Below are 25286 nucleotides of genomic sequence, written 5' to 3'. Positions count from 1 at the left end.
AGTAATTTTCTTTCTAAATATGTTTGTTTTATATAGTTCTTGAACTATATCTAAAAAAGAAAGGAAATCTTAATAATATTCCTGTCAGAAATTACTTTGGAAATTTTCCTGTCAGTTTATCAGTCTGAAATGAGTTCCAGTAAGACAAATTCTCAAGACTCCAGCATCAAGAAAGAACTTCAGTCTCTGATAATTATAGTCCAGCAACTTACTGCTAAGATGGATAAAATGGATACTAAAATAGACACTTTCATAGAAAAACTACAAAACAAATAGACTTGTTACATATGGACCTGCAACAACAGAAGATCCAGATGACAGGCATAGAAGAAGCTGTGAATGACATGGAAAATAGAATACAAGAAGAGGAAATCAACATTGAGTTTCTGCTGAAACAAAATACACATTTACAAACAAAGCTGGATGACCTGGAAAATAGATCTAGGCACAATAACATTAGGATTTTTGGACTGCCAGAAAATATTGAAGGTAACAATATTACTTCTTTTTTAACAACATGGCTACCTAAAACTTTAGATTTACCAGAAACATTCTCTTTTGGTATCGAAAGAGCACATAGATCTATAGCTAATACTAACTCTAACAAAAACTATCCTAGATCAGTTATAGTTAGATTTCTATCATCTTTTGATAAAGAGATGGTTCTTAAATCTGCTTGGGCTAAAGCTCCTGTTAAGATTAATGAAACAACTGTGCGTTTTGACAATGACTATTCCTCCATGGTATTAGCTAAAAGAAAAGTTTTTCTGCCACTAATAAGGGAGCTTAAAAAAGCACAGTTTAAAACATACCTTCTGTTTCCTGCCAAGCTTAAAATCTTCCTTCCTGATGGTCCTAAAATTTTCGATGACTTAGACTCTGCTTTACTGTTTATCAAAAAAAATAAGATTTTGGAAAAAATAGAAGAAATGGAATGGGCTAGTCCTTCGTTAAAGATACTGGCAACTGAAACTTCGTGGAAGACTTCAGAGAAGAAGAAGAGACTAAAAAACAAATGATTTGTACTATGTTTTTTTTCTCTCTCTCATCATTTTATTTTATTATTAATCCTTTTAAATATAGTTCCTGCATTTCCAAGAAGCAACAAATATTTTGAAAAAGATTTAATCAAAGTTATTCTCTGTGTGCAAAGAAATGTTTTGTTTCATAACTAGTCAAAATATCTGGAGAGAAAATGCTATGAGCTATTACAGAAAGAATTTCCAGAACTTTCATACATTCCTCCAATTCTCTTAGTCAGTATCTGCAATTTTCTTGATAGTCAGTCTGCTGCCCTTAAAAAGGCAGATAGTATAAAATTCCTCAAGCCTTTAATTTTTTTATACACTTAGCCCAGACCTGACCCAGCAGCTATAGTTTATTATCCTGCTGCCAAACATTTGGTTAATTTGACTCCTACTCTTTCTGACAACGTTGGGAAGATTATTGATAAGTATGGAAAAAAGTTTATGCTTCTGCAACTTTGATTTTCAGAATTTGTAATTGTCAGGTTCATATGTTAAAGTTTATTCTGACTAATTGTGAAAGTATGAGGAATATTTTGTCTGCAGTTTCATCTTGTGAGGAAAACTCTTCTTTATATAATTTATTTTTTTGCATTTTATAGGTTACAACTTATTGTTTACAATATATGTATGACTTGATACTTCTTCCAGAGCTATGACCATTGATCACTAGCACTGTTTTGAGGAGGTTTGCCTGGCTGCATTCTCAAAACATCCCAGATGATGTGAAAATTATATTTTTATTTCTCCTTTGGACAGATAGTTTTTGGTTTCTCAGCAGTGGAGGTTATCAAAAAGAGTGATGAAAGGGGTAAGTTGATAGGGGGAATGTCTGAAGATTTTTCAGCCTTCCTTTTTCCAATATTTTTATAAGGATTCTCTATCTCTCTGCAATTTCAGCAAAAAAAAAAAAGATGTTTAACAAGAAATGGCATGGGGTTCCCAAAAAAAAAATCAGAAACCCATCAGAACCAAAGGCAGTCTAACAAGTTAGAATGGGTGTTTATGGAACATTGTCCTCCATCCCACCCAGTAAGTCCCTTTTCCCTTCCAGAAATGCTGAATCTCTATTTTTCATATGGGCTGTCAAACTGGGTCTGAAGAGCCTTGATCATGGTTACAGATAGCAGTGGAAGGAAATCCTGCCTTTTATGGGATAATTCTTCATCCACCAGACCAGACTCTTTGATTTTTCCCCTGTACTTTATCACATGCTGTCCTAGGAAAGGATAGAACCAGTTCATCCTTTCCAGATTAGGAAAAGTTTTTATTCAATTGTGTTTTTAGTGCCAAAGAAAGAAAAAGCTTGAAGACCAGTTATAGATCTTTCTTTCCCAAACTGGTTTGTGAAAGTGCCCAAGTTCAAAATTATGTCACTTCACAATCTGTTACCTCTTCTACCTCATTCAAGTTTCTTGGCAACACTAAATTTAGAAGATGCTTATAGTCACATTCCTATTCATCCAGACTGCAGGTGCTTCTTAAAGTTTTGTGTGTCTTGAGCACATTATCGGTTTTCTTTCTTAACCTTTGAACTATCCACTGTATCAAGAATATTCACAAAGTGTCTGGTTCCAGTTACATCTCATTGCAAGACTTCACATGAGAAAGTTACAATGGTATCTGGAGTCTCTTTGGTCCCAGCACCAGCACTCTTTGTCTTTTCAAATTTTAGTACTGGAGTTTGTCAGAAATAAAATCACTTGGTGGAGGCTGAAAATTTCTCTAAAGTCAAGGTCTCCCCCTCTCCTTCCCTAGTCCAAAGCAGTCACCACAATTGACTTGGAATTTGCTTGGGCAGCAGTTTCGGGAAGGATAAAAGTGAAAGATGTGCATGGACACCAAGGACAGATGTAGGCACATGAATACAAAAGAGATGCTTGCCCTGATCAAGGTACTCAACACTCTGAATCATCTTTGATCCCTGGAACCTTTTCAAGTTGTCACAGACAATATCACAGTCATGTGGTACTTCAACAAGCAAAGAGGAAACAGGCCACACTCCTTTTGCAGACTAGCCATGTTAGCTTGGAATACAGCTTCTCAGCACAATCTCACTCTACAGGCATCCTACAGTCCATCAGAGTAAAACTGTGTGCCAGACAAGCTGAGCAGGACAAGGGCAGATCCTCATGATTGAAAACTAGATCAGGAGGGTCTTCTAAGATTTGATCCATCTGTGGGAGTTCATCAAATAGACCTATCTGCCTCCTCACTGAAAAATCAACTGGCAAGATTTTGCTCCAGGACTCCATGGAAGGAGGCTTGAAAGGCAGATATTTTTTCTTTTCCTTGGACATGACTATTCCTGTATGCCTGTCCACCCTTTCCACTGATATGCAGGGTATTTCTGAAGATTCAGAAGGAATCTCTCAAGACCATTGTGATGACTCCCTTCTGGAAGAAGCAACAGTCATTCTCCCTTCTTTTGGAAATGGCTTGGAACAATTACCACAAGCTTCTTCACAGATCTGTTCTACAATGGTGTTTGATCCACCATGAGCCCAATCAACTTCAATTGACTGACTGTCTGGATGATAGGGTTTTAATTTCCTTTAAGCATCTGTTTACTGAGGATCATAGGATCATAGGAGGTTACTAGGCTATTGGCTCTGAGGTCCTAATAACCCTAGCCAAGAGTTTAGCCCATGTTTAGACAAGACAGCACCCAAACCCCTGTCCAGCAGAGGGGCACAGGTGGAATCCCAGGAGTGTATTTTCTGCTTCCCATCCAGTTATCCATGTTGCGGTTGAGGAAATGCAAAAGGTACTAATGGAGACAAGAATGTCTGCTATTAGAAAATCATATATTACCAAATAGAAAAGGTTTTTCAGTTGGTGGCAACAACATAACCAGCATCAAAGCAGGGCTAGTTTTCATCTTGTTTTATATTATTTGTGTGTTACTGTTCTATGGTATTTCTATACCTCCTCAAGTTTCATTTATCAGCCATTTCAGCATAACTATCCACAAATCCTTCTCTTTCAATACACGTTCAGGTTAAAATGTTTTTGAATATGGATTTGAAAAACAGCCCTTCAAGAAAACCTGTATATCCCCCTTCTTCTGTGTTAGAGAAGTTAATACTTGCTCCATTTGAACCAGTTAACCTAGCTGACGGTTCTTAACATAAAAAATTGTTTTACTGCTTGTTCTGACGTCTGCAAGAAGAATATCTGAGTTGCAGCCTCTTACAATAAGTCAAGCCTATCTAATTTTCCTCAAAGGCAGGCTTTCTTTGAGAACTTTTCCTTCTGTTATGCCTAAAGTGGTATCTGAGTTCAATCCAAACTATCCAGCTCCCTGTTTTCTAAAAATGAGGGACAAAGAGTACTCTATACATATGATGATGACAACTCAGGTACTATCTTGACACAATTAAATGTCTCAATAGCTTTGGATCAGTTGTTCATTTCTTGTGAAGGTAAGAAAGGATAATTTCTTTCAGAACAGACTGTTTTCAAATGGTTATCTCTGGCTATTATATTTCATTTTACTCACTGCAACAAAACTATTCCAGGCAAGGTCAAGGTCCTCTATACCAGGCGTTGCCTTCATCTATGTTTTTTTTTTTTTGGAAAGGGTTGTATTCTAGAAGCATTCTAGAAGCAGTAGCTTGGTCCTCTATACATACTTTTACAAGACATTATAAGGTTGATTCCTGCTCTAGGTCTAGATCTGGCTTTGCCAGGACCATTCAACAGAGACATCCAGACCCTTTCACTTCTACCTATTAAAATTTGTAAGCTATGGCAATCTACTGGTATAGCTTAGGCTACTGCAGCAGTGATCAATATGATGGAGATAGAACAGTTGTGTAAGTAAACTTTCAATGACAGTAGATGTTTGAATCATTACTGCTGCAGTAGTCACTCCTCTCTCCATCTCCTTGTTTATTTATTTACTTATTTAACGTTTGTTGGCCGGGAAAGCTGACTAGGACAGAGCCCATTTTCAGCAGAGGCCTGGGGAGAAACACTCCAGATGCATGCCTTTAGAATGTGAAAGGAAAACAGAGTAGCCAGAGGAAACCCACACGAATGCAGGAAGAACATGCAAACTCCACACAGAGTGTACCCCAGCCAAGAATCGAACCAAAGAATCTCTTGCTTTGAAGTGACAACATTAACCACTGCACCACTGCCCACTACTATTTATGCCAGCATGTGGACATTTATTTGTTTGTTGTTCGTAGCAATGTTAATTTAGGGCTTGGTGCATAAACCTGTTTTTTAGTCAGCTCAGCTCAAGCTGATTGATGGTTTGGTCATGTGGAAGGTACCCCGAAGCTTTGGAAGCTGACCAATTGTTATACCCTATGCAGTATATAACAAATATAACTTAGACTACTGCAACAGTGATCATTACAGGATCTACTATTATGATAAGTTAACTTAAAAACCTGTACTTTCTCTCTGAGAATCAGTTTCTGATGACTAAACCTGTGCTGTATTACATAACAATCTTTCTGACAGAAATGAAGAACTGTTAAACCATGTGCCCATATCAGGATTTGGCTGAAGAATCATTTTAGCAGTAGAACAGTTTGCTGTGAGGAATTGTGGTCACAAGTGGATTTTTTTTTTAAAGAATCTTCATGGTATGTAAAAGTTGTTTCAGTGAAGACAGAGTAGCTTTTTTATTTTGGTGAAGACAAAATCTGATGAACTGAACTGTAGTTGCTGTGACCTGGCTGAAATGGAAACAATTACTTGAGGTTATGATAAATGATAATAAGGTTACATTTAGCTCTTTTACAGTCTTACAAGTAGCTTTGCAGGAGAGATTTGCAGCCACTGACCAGTACTAGATTTGGTTACAACAGCTACAATGACAGATATCCACAGTAGTTACCCAGCCTTCCACCACTATGGGAATCCCAAATGCCAGTGTTACTCTGAATAACCTCTGGAAGGTAGATGATATGGAGTTTAGCTGTCGACATTTAAATAATACATAGCTAAAGAAAACTGCCCTTAAACAGTGTAGGTCTGAATACTGCCCTTCTACTTAATAAGGGACTCACTGTAGGCATTTATAGAGTCGGAGGATGCTGAATCCAACAACCAGCAGGCACTGTAACAACAAATTTTGTCCAGACTCAAGGCCTCACATTTGACAAAGACCCTTAAGTTTCATAACAGATTATTCAGTATTGAAGAACCAGTAAAGTGTCAAATGGATGGTTGCATTTATTTATTTTTTTTTATTGTGGCAGGAAAGTCATATAAATGATGTAGATACATTTTCCAAAAGTATGATTATAGAGACATTTGAAATCACTCTGCATAGTAACTTAGGCAAATGGGTATTTCATGGTGAACCAAAATCTAACAGTAAGTTGTTTCAATAGAATAGCTGTTGCTTACCGAGAGTGAACATCTTAGTCTTGCATACAATGAGGGCTTACAGTAAGCCTTCAACTAAGTATTCTTCTGTGTCTACATACAAGAAAAAATGAACAAAATGTGTTTATAACAAAATAATGGCCAGTGACTGACCAGTATATACTAAGCCTTGATAAATGGTTAATGCTAACCAAAAACATGGCCCTGAAAGCATGCCTATCTAATAGAAGTGAGAAGGAGAATGTGCCTTTTGTAAATGTGCTCCAAATAAAATTTTCAAATGCAACAGTTTTTTTAAGAAAAGAAATTCAGCAGTTCGTAGTTTTGGGTGAATAATTATGTTAGTTAAACACAATATTGGGGTAGTATGTGTACATGGAAGTAAGCAGAGGCACCCTATAATAAAAGTTAAAATAAAACTCATTTACACAAAGTATAAATCTCAGTAACTTGAAACATGATATTGTAATTGGCAAAGGCTTTCCACAGTTCAAACATCTATGAAAGATAATTAGAGACATGTTCTTCTCAATACATTGCCAGTAAATAAAAATGTATAGGATTTCAAGACCAAAAACAGCTAAGATTTAGCCTTTGGTAGAAAGATTAGAAATACCTGATAATTAGTCATTCTAGATTGAATTAAACTAATAAAATAAGTCAGTGTAGAGATTGGCAGAGGAGGTAAGTCATACCAAAAGACTCCAGCAGTTAAAATAACAAAATAAGTCAGTGTTGAAACTCAGAAGAAAAGACCCATAGTTAAGGGTACACTAAAATAAGTATGTGAAAGAGAGAAAAACAAATGTACTGAAATCAAAGGGAAATGGTAATATAAACAGAGTCTTAAACTTCTACCTGCTACACCAAAGGAGAGAACCCGTCACAAATAGAAGCTGGACTCTACCTGCAGAGAAAGATAGGAAAACACTGAAAGGAAACTACCAGTACACCTGAAAGAGAAAATATTTTTGTGAGTTGACTTTCTAGAAAATTAACTTGATGAAAGGTAGAAACCTATATGTATATTCATAGAAAAAAAGACCACCCTCCCATATTTAATAAACTGTGTAGGAATACTGTTATTCCTACAAAGAGTGAATGGTGTTGTGTACGCATGTCCCTCTCAGCAGCATGCCTTGCATATTAATGAAGGTGCACTACTGAGAGGGAGCTGTGTACACAGATACTGAATCAGTGCTAGAGGGTGTGTTACAGTGCTTGCAGATCTGTCATACAGCACTTTACAATAAAGAAAGTGTCCTCAGACACATAAATAAAAAGAATGTGTAGTGAATGTCATGTAGGTGGTGTGTTACAGTATCTGTAACACACCCCCTGCATTGTGAAACAGACGTACAGTACTAAAACAATAAAGAAAGTGTTCTTGGATACTTATTTAATAATTTGGAAGTGTAATGTGTGTTTTAATTAATGATTAATTTTTTTATTACTTTGCTGCAAAATTTAAGTGTAGCTGAGTGGGTTTGCACAGCGTGGCAATTTTCTCAGCAGTGCTTAAATGCATCGAGTAGCTATATAAAAATGTATAATAAAAAACGAATGGCTAAAAACACAAAATTACTTTATTACATAAAAATCCAACTGGTGAACTCTTTCATTCCCTTCATGGAACTTCTTCAGACCAAGTTGTACAATGAACAAACTTATTTAAATACTTAATAGTATGTGTCCCAAAGCACTTAATGCCTTAACCCTTTCCTTCTAAGAACAACTTTAAAGTTTTCCCTATCATTTAAACCAGAGTATGAACATGCATTCAGTTTGATTTTCCAGCAATATTCTCTCCAGTCCAGTTCGTCTTCTGCATCAAACCTATGATCAAGACCATTGACTTCATCAACTATTATAAATTTGAAGCATGCCTTATTTTTTTCTAACAAATGTTTTTGCTTAACATGTTTTGCCAAGCCATTGCTTACATCAGTCTTCCCCGGGATTCATGAAGCTCGGCGCAAGGCTGGCGTTAGGCTTGCGCCAACCGTATGGTGTGAAGATGGCGCAGTAGTGCCAAATGCATATTAATGAAGGCGCACTGCCACCACAGCCAAATGCATAGGAAACGAGCGCGAGTGCATAGGGCGTGTCGAAGTGCCGCACGGAGGCATACAAATGTCAGCTGTCGACGTGCAACCTAAAATGCTTGCATATAACAATTTGCATGCAATAGTAATCACATCTGTCAGTGTCTGTGGATACTGAAACATATGCAAAGCATGCAAGACAGTTCCTGCAAACACAAAATGAAGAAGCAAACACAAATGCACGGTAGGGAATAACGGGTCCCCATCCCTCGAACAAATGACATTGAAAACCGTGTGCCCATAGTCCAACGCAGTGTAGATAGTTATACCGAGTGGAAGTGAAACACATGATCTTAGTGCGCCGCCAATAGCTATATCCAGCCCAATGGTCAGGGTCACCAGCTGTCCCACATTGTGAGGGAGAGTACACAGCTGGGCAGATGTGTCCATAACAAAACCACGATAAATGTAAATATCTAGTGACCGTATGACAGAATTATATCCCACAGTGCATGTAATAGTCACATACAATAGGTATGTCCGTATTTAACATACCCTATGTGGCAGGAAATAGAATAAGCATGAAAATGAAACAGAAGGAGCATATAAACTGCTACAACAATAAGGCAACATGTAGGCTTAAAGGAACAGTATTATCTGTAGCGTTGACTGTGAATATGTGTTGTTCAGTACAATCGGATATGTGCCCGGAATATATCCCATCCTGGACATAGGAAAAGGTAGCATTCTACCAATGATCAGAGCAGTCGGCTAAAATCCGCACATATGCGGTCCAAGCCATACTTGTCAGGATGTGTCACATTTGAACGGGTATTACCCGGGTGTACCAACCATGTCATGAAAGTTAAGTATGGGCGTGTACCTATGTGCGTGATGTATAGCATGTGGAAGGTGAAACATGCCAGGGTAGTCCACACAACCATACAGGTACCTGGCATATGTAGTGTATGCAATGTGTTACCTTGACTATGCCATGGGCCATCAACCAAAGCAGTGATGGATGGAGTGTCAGGAATATGTGTGTGGGGGGGGTGGGTAATGGTATAATCCTCAAAGGCGAGACTGTGTCATATGCAGAATAGGTGAACTTGAGGTGTATGAGGGAGCAGCGGGTGAATCAGAAAGAAACACAAAGAACATGTATACACATCTGCACTACAACCTGACAGGCCATACTGTAGAACACAATACCACAAAGATAGGAATATTAAAATGTGTGATACAAATGTACAGAAATGTCACCGGAACATATCCACAGATTGGTCCTGATGGAACCGGCCAATTCAAATGCAATGGATGCATAATGGAATACCCATCATCCCCTCCACAGCACACAACCCGCCCCCATACCTGAATGTCCACCCAATCCAGCCATTCTTGGCCTACTAGCTTGGCGCAGCCACATCTACACATAGTGACCACTACTCATATGTAGTAGGCAGTGTCACCCTAGGCAGTTTCAGGATTGCAAACTATGTATCCCTTGCATGTAAAACCCCTAGCACATTTTCGTAAAGCCAAAAGAATGGTCGGTATTGGTCTTGTTAAATTTTTGGATATCCCTCATGGGATAAGTAACTTGTGTAAACATCAGAATGGGTATCAAGACACAATGTCCAGTCCTGTAGACATCTGGACACAGGTTGGAATGTGCAATAGTGGTGCACTAGACTGTCCAGCCCTAGATGGTCATGCAGAACCTACTACCCAGGATCAAACACCTGCCCATGACGCACATGTCCCAACATGAATAATCGAGAGAATATATTGTACACATTTGCATAGTGGCACTTGGAAATAGGGTGATGAAGGCACTGACGTAAACAGGTTACCCCCTGATCCACTGTGTGAGGGACAGTCACTGTGTGGGTAGGTGTGGCCTGACCAACAATGATACAATGCCAAATGTCCTGTGATTGTAGGAAATAACTATGTACCATACTGCATGTAACAGTTGCCTAAAGCGGTCTTGTCAGGATAGAAAATACGTAATTCGTACAAGAAACAGACTAACAACTAAAGTGCTAAAGGTATAGACTCTCAGCTAGGAAAATAATGAATGTTCTAAACCTGCACTGACCGTGGGTATGTGTTGGCCTAAACAATCTGGTGTCTCCAGAATATATCCCAACCTGTACATATGACAATGTGTCAACCCTACCAATTGTCAGAGCATTTGCACAATAACTGGCCAGCCTCTTAATCACTCACAAAGCCAGTGACCTTTGGAGGAAAGGTGTTGAATGAGAATGACTAATTACAACAATTAAGAGTAAAAGATGCATTTAACTGCAGAAAATTAGTAGTAATACGAATCTGTCAACACGTTCCAAGTTAATAGTACTAATATGGTAGAAGTGTCTGTGATTGTCCCTGATTTGTCATAGCCTTGTCCCTGTCACTGTAGAAACTAGTCCCCGAGTATAACAGAGTATATGTACACCAACCAACTGTCACATTTGTTGACAGGACTATTGCATACCTGTAGTGAATTTATAACTGATGTCCAGAATAATATTCATTGTATCTATAAATGAATGAAATAGTCAAATGTGAAGGGAAACACTCTGTGCTGTAAAGCCAACATTTATACATGTAAAGGTGACCGCGTGTCTCGCATGGGGCCGTTAACCAGATTCCATCAATCAAAGTGGTACTTTCATACGGAATAAGGCACATGTAATCACAAAGAAGTGGCAGTAAACATATGTAACTCAGAATAAGTAGATGCAAGTGCGCTTGCGCGGGTGTACGCAGCTTGTAGCATAGCAAATGTATGTTGTCTTGTACAGCTGTAACTTTTATATAGATAGATAGATAGATAGATAGATAGATAGATAGATAGATAGATAGATGTGTGTATAGATACATATCCACAGTCATAACAGAAATATGCAATTATATATATATATATATATATATATATATATATATATATATATATATATATATATATATATATATATATAATGAACGTTGAAAGACAAAAGCAAACATAAGGGTTGTGAAGGGAATCAAGAGCAAGTAAGGTATTATAAAGTGCTCGCAGCGTATGTCAGATAAAGCTGCACAAGAGTGAGCAGAGCACCACTATTCACACCAGAGGCAGGGTTATGCAAGTGGCCATAACATCGTTGAAGTGCTACGTCAACATTATACACAGACGGAATGTAGTACATGTTGCGACCACCTACACTTGTAACCCGCAAATCGTTCGTAATCCATAAAACCAGGAAAGGCACGTATGTGCAAATATGAATGGATGGGGACCCTCTGAATACATGAGGTGGTACAAAATGTGTGTAGGGCCCCAATGCTCTGGAGAGGGCAATGTGTAAAGGTGTGTCATGGCTATGATATCAGGTGGATAATGGCTGTTATGCGTGGAAACTCAACACGGGTGTGCTGGAGAAACTATGGATATGCGATTATGGACACAGGAGTGCTAGGGTATGTTACGCCGGTTGCAATGGAGTGGCCCATGGAGGTCAGCTAGTATGTAGGTGCGATTCCCAGATAGAAAGTCTCCTGCATGGAGACATGCGTGAATGGGCGTATCGTTGTCGGACGTTGTGCGTCAGGGCTGGCAGCCCGGCTCGTAAAACCTATCTGCCAACCATGAGCAGAATGGAGTACTGCTGTGACAACCCTAAATCGGGTTAAAGAAGAAAGACACAACTACATGCAGACATCAATATTTTGACGTACAATCTCAGTAACACAAACACTCATTCTATTAACATTAATAATATGAATGTGCACAGAAACAAACACAGTAGCAGGAATAATAGGCTGCGCATACGAGTAATAGGTCAGATGACACTGTATTACATCACACTTATCAGCGGCACCCCAGACGTGAAAAACGTGCAACATCTGTCCGCTGTATAATGTGCAGTATACTGATCACAAGTTCATCGGAGTGAAGTGTCGGTGTCATAATGACTAAGGCAATAGTATGCTGTTGAAGCAGAGATAAAATCCAATACGGATGTGTAAGTGTCTATGTCCGGGAAATGTATAGGTTAATGGACACACAGATGTATATATAGATAAAAACGTATATATATATATATATATATATATATATATATATATATATATATATATATATATATATATATATATATATATATATATTTCACTGATATGAAATGGGATGTTGGTGAATATATATATATATATATATATATATATATATAATTATATATATATATATATACAGATATATATGTATACATATATATATATATATATATATATATATATATACACACTCACACACACAAATATATACTACTGATATATACACATACACACAAAACAAATATATATATGTCATTGTAGATATGTACATAACTAGGTTACTTTACAGCAATTAGGGGTAACATATTTACAGCCCGGGCATATGTGACTGGGAGGTCCAATAAATAAACGTTGTACCCCCCACACCACTCAGCTAGGCCGGTCAGACATACAGACAGGCAATAAAGATTAATACACTGCTGCTGTCCAAAACACCGGCAGGAAAGTACCAGTGGGAGAGATCTGCATGGTCTACACTTTAAACATGGATAACGGTCTCCCTTGCGGGACCCCAAAAATTCACTGTACGTGTGAACCCGTTGTCATCGATGTGAGCAGGATGTAGGTGTACATGGAACAGTAGGTTGTGCATGTGTGATAATACATGGGTTGACAAAACGTACGACATGTGTCCCGAGACGGGGAGAGTGGGCAATGTGTAGAGGTGTGTTCATACACCAGCTGCGCTCACAGTAAGTATTTGTCATGAGTGCTGTAGAGAGGTGCCAGGTAGGTGAAACATGGGTATGCAATAACGGGCTGAAGTGTGCAGGTGCTGCTTGGCAGAGAGGTAGTAGGCCCACCCAGTGGAAGTCATTAATATTCCTATGTGTGCATAGCAGATGCCTATACCTCCCAAACCTGAAGAGCACATTTACCGGATAGCCTGTAAACCATCGGGGGAATACATAGGGACCAAATCAGTGCCGTGTACCTGATTAGCATGGATGTCCATAGTTATGAATCAGAATGTAACAAAGTCCAACTAAACACTGCCAGAACTAGTGATATTAGGTGGACAGGTGGCGGAATACAGGTAATGACAGATGACAACATGAATGAGTCATAAACAGCATGTACCTCAACAAACGTGAATGAATACATATGCTCTGTGACTGTCAATGTGTCTGGTTAATAGAATCAATCATCTAAATGTGTCCCACAGGGTGTTATGCAGTGTTCCTGATACAGTGTTCATTCTCCCCCATTGGTATGTGAGGTCTGCTAGTGACGGAAAGTGCATAATTTTCTGACCACCTTAGGTAGATGATAGCATAATAGATGAGGTTTACCACCCATACGCCTTTGAGGGACACACCTGTCTGGGCAGTTGTGTCCTGCAAAATGAATGTTATGGCACATGGCCTGTGAGTTCAGGAAAGGAGGCCATATATTGTGTGTAGTGGTATCAGAAGTATCAGAAACAGCTACATGTAATAGGAAACAGTATTAGCAATTATAACGCTACAAGAATAACCTTAACACTATGCAAACCGTTGAAGTCATCAGTTTACTACTGGCTGTGGGTATGTGTTGCCTTGACACATGTGATAGCAACTACATATAGGATCTATAGGGCCGCCACCATTCTGAATGGCCAAAGTGGGACCTGCTCTGTAGAAATGTCAGACGTACCAGGGCAGAACATACCTACAGCCATGCATAGTCCAGAAATATACATATCAGTACAAATCAAAGTGTAGTCTAGCAGCAGTAAAGTTGCTTATGCTACTACATATAACATATCGACGTGTCAGGTATACAAGACCTGTAACAAGCAACCACTACAGACATGTAGAATATGAGAATGTCCCCTAATCAGGACAGTTGCAATGGCTAGAGTATTGTCACATGACATATGCCTAATGAGGGACTGTCCCATGCAAAGTGGGAAAGGTGTTACTCTTACAGTCTCCCGTCGTGCAATCTGGAAGGTGGAAAATGTACAGTAGGTATGCGGTAGCATGACTCAGCAGACAGCTGCATTAACAAAATCATATTCACATGTCAGCACTGCAGAGTATCGGTTCCCATGTATCAGGCAGATGGGAGCAGATCGTATGAAGAACACGCATATAATATGATTACATCATTGGACAGGCCACTGAGTCCGTACAGTCGAACGCCTGCCGTCGTCAAATGGTTAGACATACCCGATATTGTAGTCATGTAGTCTGATGTAATACACATCACAAGGGATCGCACACACCCAGCCTGAGTGACAAATGTAAGCAGAAATGTCGGTGAGCAAGCGGCTGTAAGCATGTTTGTCTACCAGTATGCCAGTAGTGCACTGTCAAAGAAACTGCTCCCACCTGCTGGAATGAGGTCTGTCCGTAACTAAAGAACCGTCATATTCACGTGTTGGTAGCAGCACCCTGTGCACATAGCTCATGTGAATTAACAATAGACCATGGCATATGTACAGACACTAGACCACACACACACAGCATGCAGCACAGTCATCCAACAGTATCACAACGTACTGGCAGATATGTCCGGACCACTGGTGTATGCATGCCTGGCCATCCTGTGTTTCAGTGTGTGAGCATGCCCAGTATGACTGTTATGTTGTCGACCGATATTACCATCATACCATCATGTGTGTGAGCATGCCAAGTATGGTCAACTGTATCGCATGTGTCACATGTCCAGAGAGTCAGTACTGTGTTGCCAACCCCTCCGTTCTACACTGACAGGTGTCATGCTGTGTCTGCAGGGTAGCTAATGGTCATGTGGCATTGACAGTTGTTACATGTCTGCATAGTGTGGGGGGAAATCCAACCGCATCCACAGTCCTACACAGCGCCGTGGGTGGTGCACATGACTCTCACATGTGTAGGTTGGACAGGGGGCACAGCTGACAGTTGTACACATCTGCTGCTACTGTACTGGTATGCCAGGTACTCCATGTCAGTGTGTGGACCTACCTAAATTGCTGGTTGGAGAGATACCAATGTACATCAGATCCCAGCTTTAAATACCAGCATAGTGGTGTTAGACGTCCTAGCTTTAACAACCTACATCAAACTGCCTGGCCTGCTGTAGTCTGTGTGTGTCTTTGGGGGTTGGGGTCATTCATTGGGCATATCCATAGGCCATTGTATATCATTTGTCTGTATTGGTCCACACCTGTCCAGCTGCATGGAACGAGTGTGGGCTGTACGGACACACATGATGTTCAGCCCATAATCTGCAGTGGGTTAGGACACCCTGTGTACTACTGGCTACCATTGTGACCCCTGTATGTGCTACAGATGTCATGGTGCCACTATGGACGTGTACTGTCTGCTGCCCTAACATTCGGCCACTGAAGTCTTTTGTATGCTCACATACATACCATAGCAATGGGTAAATGCACATTCTACTACAACTGCCAATTGTTAGGTCGATAGACGTACCCTGGTGGTGTTCTGAACCTGAGGATGGTGCTGGAGGGCTGCCTATGTTGGATGCACACAGTGCACCTCCTATACATGGCCGAGCACAGGTAGTGCCATGTTTGGCATCCATTGTACTGTGTGCAGGTCAGAGAGAGGAAATCCGTGGGTACCTACTGTGTCAGTGCATATGCCTTGTGTTGCCTCTTTGCCAAGGGCAGGTCATACTGTGCATGGCCTTTCACTGACTGGGCCCTGCTCAGGTAGTTCCTTCGCCAAGTCAAACTGTGCCTGTACAGGCCTTGGCAGTGGTGATGGGCCATGTGGCTGTGCCCCATACTGTTCCTGCTGCAACTGTTACTGCAGGATCAGATTGTGTAGCATAGCAAATACCATAACAAATTGTGTGCATGTAGCTAGTGAATACTGCAGGTCTCCACCGGATGTGTCCGGATACCAGAACCATGAACTGAGCATCCCAAACACATGCTCAGTTATATGTCTTGCCTATGCATCTGCCTCATTATGGTGTGAGTGTTCAGGTTTGTGTGCATTGCTGATGGGTGTCATCAGCCATGACACCAGTGGTTACCCAGCATCCCCCACTAGGAGACTGTAGGGGATGTCCATATTGGCAAAGGTGTGGTACAGCTGTGTCAGAAGCCATATATCGGAATCATCATAGCTTTCAGGGCAGACAGCACACACATTCAATCTAATGCCCTGGATATCGCATATGGCCTAGCTGTTGGAGAGTATGCCCCTGCAGTGACTGTAGGCCCTACCCCGCTCACCGGGTGGTGCTTTGATGTTTACGTGTGTGCAGGCTATAGCACCCAGTACCCCAGGGTAGTCATCCATGTGGTTGAAGAGATGCATATTGCTGGTCTACTAATCACGTGTGTTGAGGACATGTACGTGCTCACTAGCATGTGCTGGCATGGTGTCTGTGAACTGGTGCAATACTCTGGATGCAGATGCCTGTGATATCCCCAGTTGTGCTGTGTGAGGTACCTGTGGCTAGTATACCTAGGCCAACACATACCGTGGTATCCACTGTGATGGGTTTCCCTCGGCCTGTTTGATGTGTCAGGTGTGGCAGGCACAGGTCAACAAGCTGCTGTAGGAGGTCTCTGTACACCCCATAGTGCTCCACCATCCCCAGCTCATGTAGCCCCTGGTAAGTCACCCTGGGTCTATAAAGTCTTATGTCACCTCAGTAAGGGTTGTTCAGCAGCATACACATCCTCACTGCCCTCAGCCTCCTGCACATGTTGGTCTATGTTGCCTGCTGCAGCCCTTCTCATTTGGTTGGACTGTGTTCTGAAATGTCCTCGCAGGTATACACTGGTGGTGTAGTGTGTGGAAGAAACCTGTGTGTATGCTGCTTGCTCACATTACCGGACTGTTGAGGTGTGGGCTGGCCATGTCATCTGCAGTTTGTGCTGTTCATCACCTGTTTGTGCAGCCTGTACACTCTGACTACCCCACCAGTGCTTTTGTCCCTCCCAATGTCACCAGGCAGGTATAGATGCACCCCTAGCTTAGGCGTGCTAAGGCAGGAGCACTCCCAAAGCACAGTTCTGCAATGTACGTACAGTATGCCTGACCCCCCCTCCCATGCTGTCAACTATATTCGAGCCCTGCACCCGGCTAACTACACACATACACTCCAGGGATCTGCATCACACCCTGGGGATAAATGGGATACACTATTGTCTACCTCATCTGCATAGTATAGTCTTCTAATGAATAGTTATATGACCCATACCGAACCTCCACATTAATAACCACTGCTTAGTGTCACTCAGATCCGTACACAACTGGTAACAGGTGCCTTACTATCACCATATCCGATGTCCTATGGTCTTCCCAGCAACAAAATAACCGGGGTCTACACGACTACAACCCGGGACCCTGCAAACAACAGACGATGTGCATTACCACTACACCATGGCAGATATACATACATCCCAGGTCATCACATACAGATCATCCGGCACAAACATTCAATAGTGCTGATGTCCCCAGACATATATGTTTATATCTATGTCTATCTCTCTATATCTACATATATCATATATATTATATGTATACATATATACATATATATGTATACATACATACACACATATACATGTACACACATATGTAGATATTGCATTTATATCACAACAGTGGACCACATGACAGCAAAGCATTAGACAGGAATGAAAAGGAAACTACATGTGCCACCTGCATCATGTAGTGTTGTTACTATCAAGGCATGTGTGTTTTGTTGCGTCACACAGGTCAGACTGTATTAAGGGTAAGAGTAGGGCTGCTGACATTTACTCACCAGACCTATTGGCGAATGTATGTGTTGACAACCCAGTGTCTTGGCAGAATATGCGGGCTGTGGACACTATATAGGGCAGCAACAAAACACACTGAACACATCCCACAGCTAGCCACCCACAGATACCAACACATAGGGTATAACTGCCAAACACACACACCTGCCATGCCTTAGAATCGAGCACCTACCTGTTTAGTCTACCACACTACAGCATTACGCAGTAACAGAATGTGCTACTGAGTTTTAGCATCACTGCACTCCCAGAGGCATACTACTGGGTGGGTGACATCATCAGCAAAGGCAAAGATGCCGATAGGGAGTGTATGGAGAGTGAGCTGTCTAAAAACATAATTCTGTCCCCAAGCAGCTGGAAACACACACACACACTTGGCAGGGAGTCGAACATACACCTAACTATCTTATCACATTACAGCATTATGCATTTACAGAATGCACTACCGAGATTATTGGAACACAGCACTCCCAGAGACATACTTCTAGGTGGATGACATCATCAGCAAAGGCAAAGACACCGATAGGGAATGTATGGAGAGTGAGCAGTCTAAAAGCATTACTCTGTCCCCAGGCAGCTGGAAACACACAGACACACTTGGCAGGGCTGGGAGTTGAACATACATCTGACTACCTTATCACACTACAGCATTACTCAGTTACAGAACACGCTACCAAGATTACTGGAACACAGTACTCCCAGAGGCATACTTCTAGGTGGATTACATCATCAGCAAAGATGCCGATAGGGAATGTATGGAGAGTGAGCAGTCTAAAAGCATTACTCTGTCCCCAAGCAGCTGGAAACACATGGACACACACTTGGCAGGGCTGGGAGTCGAACATACACCTAATTACCTTATCACACTACAACATTATGCAGTTACAGAATGCGCTACCGAGATTACTGGAGGATAGCACTCCCAGAGGCATACTTCTAGGTGGATTACATCATCAGCAAGGCAAATATGCCGATAGGGAATGTATGGAGAGTGAGCAGTCTAAAAGCATATTACTGTCCCAAGGTAGACGGAGACAAACACACGGCAGTGGTGTGAGTGGGACAACTGCCTATCTACGGAGCACTATTACAACACTACATAGATACAAGATGTGCCACAGACAGTACACCCTTCAAGACAGTCAACCAGTGTGTTCAATGTAGGAATCCATCCTGACGTGGGGTATGGACATCTGTTGCCTGGATGACCACTATCACTATACAGGATTTCAATGGTCATGCCCATACACAGAGGCACATAACCAACACAAGGTGTCACTGGGCATGCTCACACACTTAGTAGCACATGTACGTTGGAATGTACTGTGTGTCCATCTACACAACGGCGTACTGGGCATACTCACACACATAGTAGTAGTGAAGGGCTGTCTTGTATGCACATGGATTCTAAACACGGAAGGGCACAGTGTGTCAATAGTGAACATTGTTAGCACGAATGCTGCACTACATATAGCTGACACCAGTCGTCAGTGCTAGATGGGTAGCGTTCGTAATCACAGCTGACAATCCAGATCCAACAATGGGGAATACGGACATCTCTGCAGTGAGGAACACCTGGCATATGGCACAGTTGTGCACAATAGCACTACCACCATATACCTCAGATACAGACATGTGGGCCATAAGACCATGATGGACCACTACAGGTGTTACTGTCCCCACGTACATGAAGGCCACTCACATGTACTGACCACTACACACTCAAGAGCCATCACATATGTCTCAAGTGCAGATCACAGTTGTAAATGCCGCATTCTGCTATGTAGCCCTCACCATGTCCTCGGACCAGCAACACACATCCATACATTACTACAACACCATGTTACTCATGACTAGTGGACTGTACATAGGTCTACAGCAACTGTGCAGACTACACATGTACTGACAGGGTTCCATCATGTGGTATGCAATGCAATGATACCACTGTTCATAACCAGGTTAGCTCTACACATAACAGGGGCCCTGGGTCTTACACAGCTGTAACAGATGACTGTCACTGTACATCAAAAAACACTCATGTTTGGATATGACATACATGTAATTGCCATGGATATGTACACAGCCCACACACACACAACATATATGTACATAGCATAGCTTTGCTGTCCTCTGTGCAGACACGTGGCTACAGCAATCACACGCATGCACATAGAAGGTAGGTCCATGGCTGTAGAATGCTAACAGTACATAAGGTAGCAATGTTGACTGAGGTAACATTCCCTCTGTACTAGTTACCCATGACAACCATCATATCATACAACAGTCCATGTGTCATGTATGTCAACACACATGTCCACCAATTGCAATGCATACAAACTTGGCTACATGACAGGAATGTAGGACCAACACACATGTACATGTAGTGGTGTGCATTCAGCTACCATGCATGTGCAGTAGCTGATGTATGTCATTCATCTGTGTCTACCTACAACATGCAGTTGCAATGCTGCCCCATCATTGACACCTGTATATGGTGAAATACTGACAGTACAGTAGGATGTACATCAGGTATGGATGGATGTGTGTACATAAAGTGGTGGTCCACCTTTGCAGATGGATGTTTGCTGAAGACAGCTCACAGTTGTGTCACAAGCTGTCCTACCATGACATGTGCAAACAGTACACTATGTTACTGTTACTTGAAGGTGAAGATATACAACCTACATAGCGGTCAGGGTGTTTTTGATTGTAAATCACATGACACCTGTAGCACTTACGTCCTTCCATGTGCATATAGCAGCACAATTGCCGAAGGGAGAGTTGGTACACATAATGCGGCCAATACTGCTGCATGTCTGTCAGACGTATCATCATATAGCAGGTGTATGATTCACAGTACTGCCATGTGTGTTTGCTTGTGTGACCATATATGCCACGTATGGTGGGGAATACATCCCAATTGTTACACACCCCTGTACACTGTTGTAGAGATCTGTACATACTGCAGTGTAGAAAGCAAGACGTAGGCAGGGGTGGTGTGTGTATCACACACACATGTCAGCTATCTGTATGTGAATGACATTTGTGGACTCCACAGCATGCGTGTGTGTGTGTATGTATGTATGGCTGTCTGGTGCATGGAGTGAGGGTGTATGCTACCATACAGAACAGACAGGATCCCTAAGCCCTCATGGTGATGCAGTCTACTACCCTGTTGATGCCATCGGTGTCAGCCTTGCTGGCTATCTGTACATGTTCATTCTCTGTGTTGCGTCATGTGGGTGCACAGTACTGTGAAGGTGATTACCACATAGGCAGGGGTCCTCACCTCAACACTATGGAGTGTGGGTTATAGTGCTGTTGACCCTGTGAGTGTGGGCATGTTACTGTGCATTTCTGTGTATGTCTGTGCGTGTTCTCATCCTGTAATGTGACAGTGTATTACTGCTACACAGTGAGGCCTCATGCTATCAACTGGCCTCTAACGTTGACATCAGCCAGATCGCTGTGTAAACCCCCTGCACCATGTCACTATACCTGTGATGTGATCCGGTATGGATGTCACATCTCTAGCCACTGTAGCCTATTAAACAGCTCACATGCTTCTGGATCAGTAGATTTGTGGACATCTGTGGAATGGTAGCCTTTCTAACAGTGTGGTTGAGGCCACATATAGCATGCTGGTATTGCCATACATGCCTGTGAGTACTCCACATTTACACATGGGAAACTGCAAACACTGCTACTTATTGGCACATGCAATTAGACCTTAAGGAGGGAAGCAGGGCATAATTACCAACATGCTGTTACTGTTTTTTACCAAGACACATACTGTGAACATATAACAATGCATTCTAAACCTGTACTACATGGTATGTCTGGAGCGTACCAACAGTACACAACAAATGTAATATACACTTATCTCACTATTCTGTTCACCCTGTGCATCAGATCATATGAGCATGTCCCTGCACCGATGGTGTGGATGACAGGGATGTGGCACAGGAATCATCATGTGAACAGGGTGATAATGTTTGCCAGGGGCATAGGCTGCACCAATGGATAACATCATGTGTGTGGGTTAGGGCCAGTGTTCTGACTGGACATGTGTGGTTGTTATGCATGTGGGTGTTGTGGTGCCCTACAGATGTTTCTGCTGTGTGTGTGTATGTGTGCAGGCAGTTCTGCCATGTGTCCAGCCTACACAGGGGTATTACTGACAGCTCACCTGTGAATGCAAAGAAAGACTCTACATTACAATAGACACACAGATAGACAGAGACACAGACACACAGACAGACAGAGACACAGACACACAGACACAGACACACAGACACAGACACACAGACTGACCATGCATGTGATTTGACAGACGGCATGCAGCATGCATGTGATACAGCAGACGGCATGCAGCTCAGACATTAATAGTGGTAGTTAGCATACATCCCTGGGTTGCACACAACAGCAAGCAGGTGTCATATCAGAAGCCATGCAGTTCACACAATCATGGTAGTAAGCATGCATCCCTGTGATACACCATGTGGATAAACATAGGTTAACAGTACACATGGCTGATGTGACCTTGACATTAACATGTAGTATGACATATAATCTGCTGACGTGTGCATTGACATGCATACATGTCTGACACAATGGTGTCCTGACACATGTACAGCGGTGTAATGGGTATCACATTGCAGTGTTGTCTGTATGCCCTACAGATAGAATGCACTTTTAGCAGATGTGCATGAGCATTGAAGGGTAGTATGAGGCGTCCACATTGCTATACATTGTGAAGTATAGACACTGTGCCATTGCATGGCATCATGAGGTGTCTATATTGCTATACAGTGTGAAATACACACACAGTGCATAGCCATGACTGCGTGCATACACATTACATAACTACTGTGGATTGTGACCCACGTCGCTGAGGTGTATACACACTAAACCATGCTGTGTCATGTGACAGGTCACTGGAAGACCTACGGATGACACCCCTGCACAACTACTAAAATGTATTAGCTGCCTGGCAACCGTGTCCACACATGGCAGACTTGTCAATACACCATGTCCCACATGACATTTATGTACCACACACACGAGGTGCACGGCTGACAGTGATGTCCAACAGCAGCAATGGAAATGTACGGTATCTGTGGCCTGATGTGGTGTCTATGTCTGTGGAAGCTGTACAGGTGACTACTGTCATGCTATGACATAGTCATGATGTTCAAGGCATCTTATATGGTCGAATTAAGTGACACATCCACAAGCTGTGCACAGGCTTTTAGGATGTCCAGTGTTCCACATCAACTATATAACCATTCAAGAAAGGCTATAGTTGGACCATGTGTGGACAATGTGCAACAGGGTGTATACACATCACATCTACTGTGTGTTGCTACATGTCTCTGGCCATCCTCCATGGCCATGTGTGAACATGTGTTGGCCAAATGTTTGTGATGGCCATCTTTCTCACATGTCTGTGTTGTCCCATATGACATACACCCATAGATGTCAGATACGTCACTGTCCACAGGGTTATGCAGACAAAGGGTTGTATGTTTGGTATGTGGGGTATGTATTATGGGATAGTGAGACAATATTGCAGCCGGAACACTACATGTCTGGGACATGTCAGATGGCACATCACAATGTGTGCACCCATTGCAGGGGCATATTACACAATGGTGAATCCTGTGGGCTGCCCATATCCCAGCTCACTGTGTGATACTGTTTGTATACCACACATGTGTTGTTCCAATGTATAGTACATATGCCTACATTGAACAACACCACCACTGTTGTATGCACAGCTGTCCACACATCTAGCAATGACAGATACTGTGGTTTCATGTCGGTGTTTCATTTAGTTTGTATATATTGCACATGGGTAGCCAGTGTGATTGATGACAGATGCGACCTGTATATCATGACTGGACCATACATTATGTGTACATGTGTTAACTGACCACATGGCAAATAGATCTATGCATTAACATGCCTGATACTGATAACTGTCTCACCTGCAACAGACTGATGTCTGTGCAGCATGCCAGAGGTGCCTGTATAGGGGTGACACAGCAGTTTGAACATTATCCATGACTGTATGACAGCTACAGGGTGCACTGTGCATGTTAACACATTCACCTGTACAATAGCATACAGTATGCACATGTGTGCATACACAGGGTAGCATACTGTAGTATGCGGCATGTGTGTAACATACCTTGCATATGATGTTACATTACATATTGTACAGTGACACATGCAACTAAATGGGATATAATAGTCATATGTGCAGTAGTGACTTACCAGGCAACTCCAGGCTCAGTGGTTGGGAGACACCCACCTCCACGATGGCAGCTAGTGTTTGTGAATGCTGTTCTGAGGGTGTCCCCAGGCTGGCCAGTAGCTCCTCGATGGGTGTGAGTGGGGGCTGGGTTGGTGGCCCACCACCTGTTCCACCTTGTTCCCTGGTGATTGAATTGGCACACTGTTTCGCATGTCGTATCAGGTCCGTGCAGTGTCTGTGCACCTGCTGGTAGGTGTGGTTATGGCCACCCACATCATTAACCCTCCTGTGAAGTTCCTGCCACAGGTCATCACGCTGCTGGGCATGCTGTGGCACATGACTGAACAACACCTCATAGTTATCATGGAGGTACAGTATGAGGGCATCATCCTCCAGGTGGCTATACGCTGGCAGGTGTGAACAAGGCATTATCTGGAAGACATAATGATGGAGACAAGTCACAGTATCACAGAGATGTACAGAGATGCAGCTGCACATACATTTGTATTAAATCTAGTACATATGAACAGTTATCTTTGCAACTCATCATGAAACTGACACGACTGATATGTTTGTGTCACACACATGTAACACCCATTGTGCATTGGATATCATCACCATATATGTGTGCCACCTCATTACATTGTTCATACTCCATGTGAATGCTGTCTTGATGTGGGCATGTCTGTTTGCCTGTACTGGTGTTCTTACCTATCAGCACATGCCTGGGTGTGTCCACAGTAATGCTGTTGACCTTGATGCTGTGTATA

Source organism: Protopterus annectens, chromosome 7.part0 (genome assembly GCF_019279795.1).
Source record: "Protopterus annectens isolate FY-2018-M chromosome 7.part0, PAN1.0, whole genome shotgun sequence".
Taxonomy (NCBI): Eukaryota; Metazoa; Chordata; order Ceratodontiformes; family Protopteridae; genus Protopterus; species Protopterus annectens.
Note: the sequence above shows the minus strand (reverse complement) of the source record.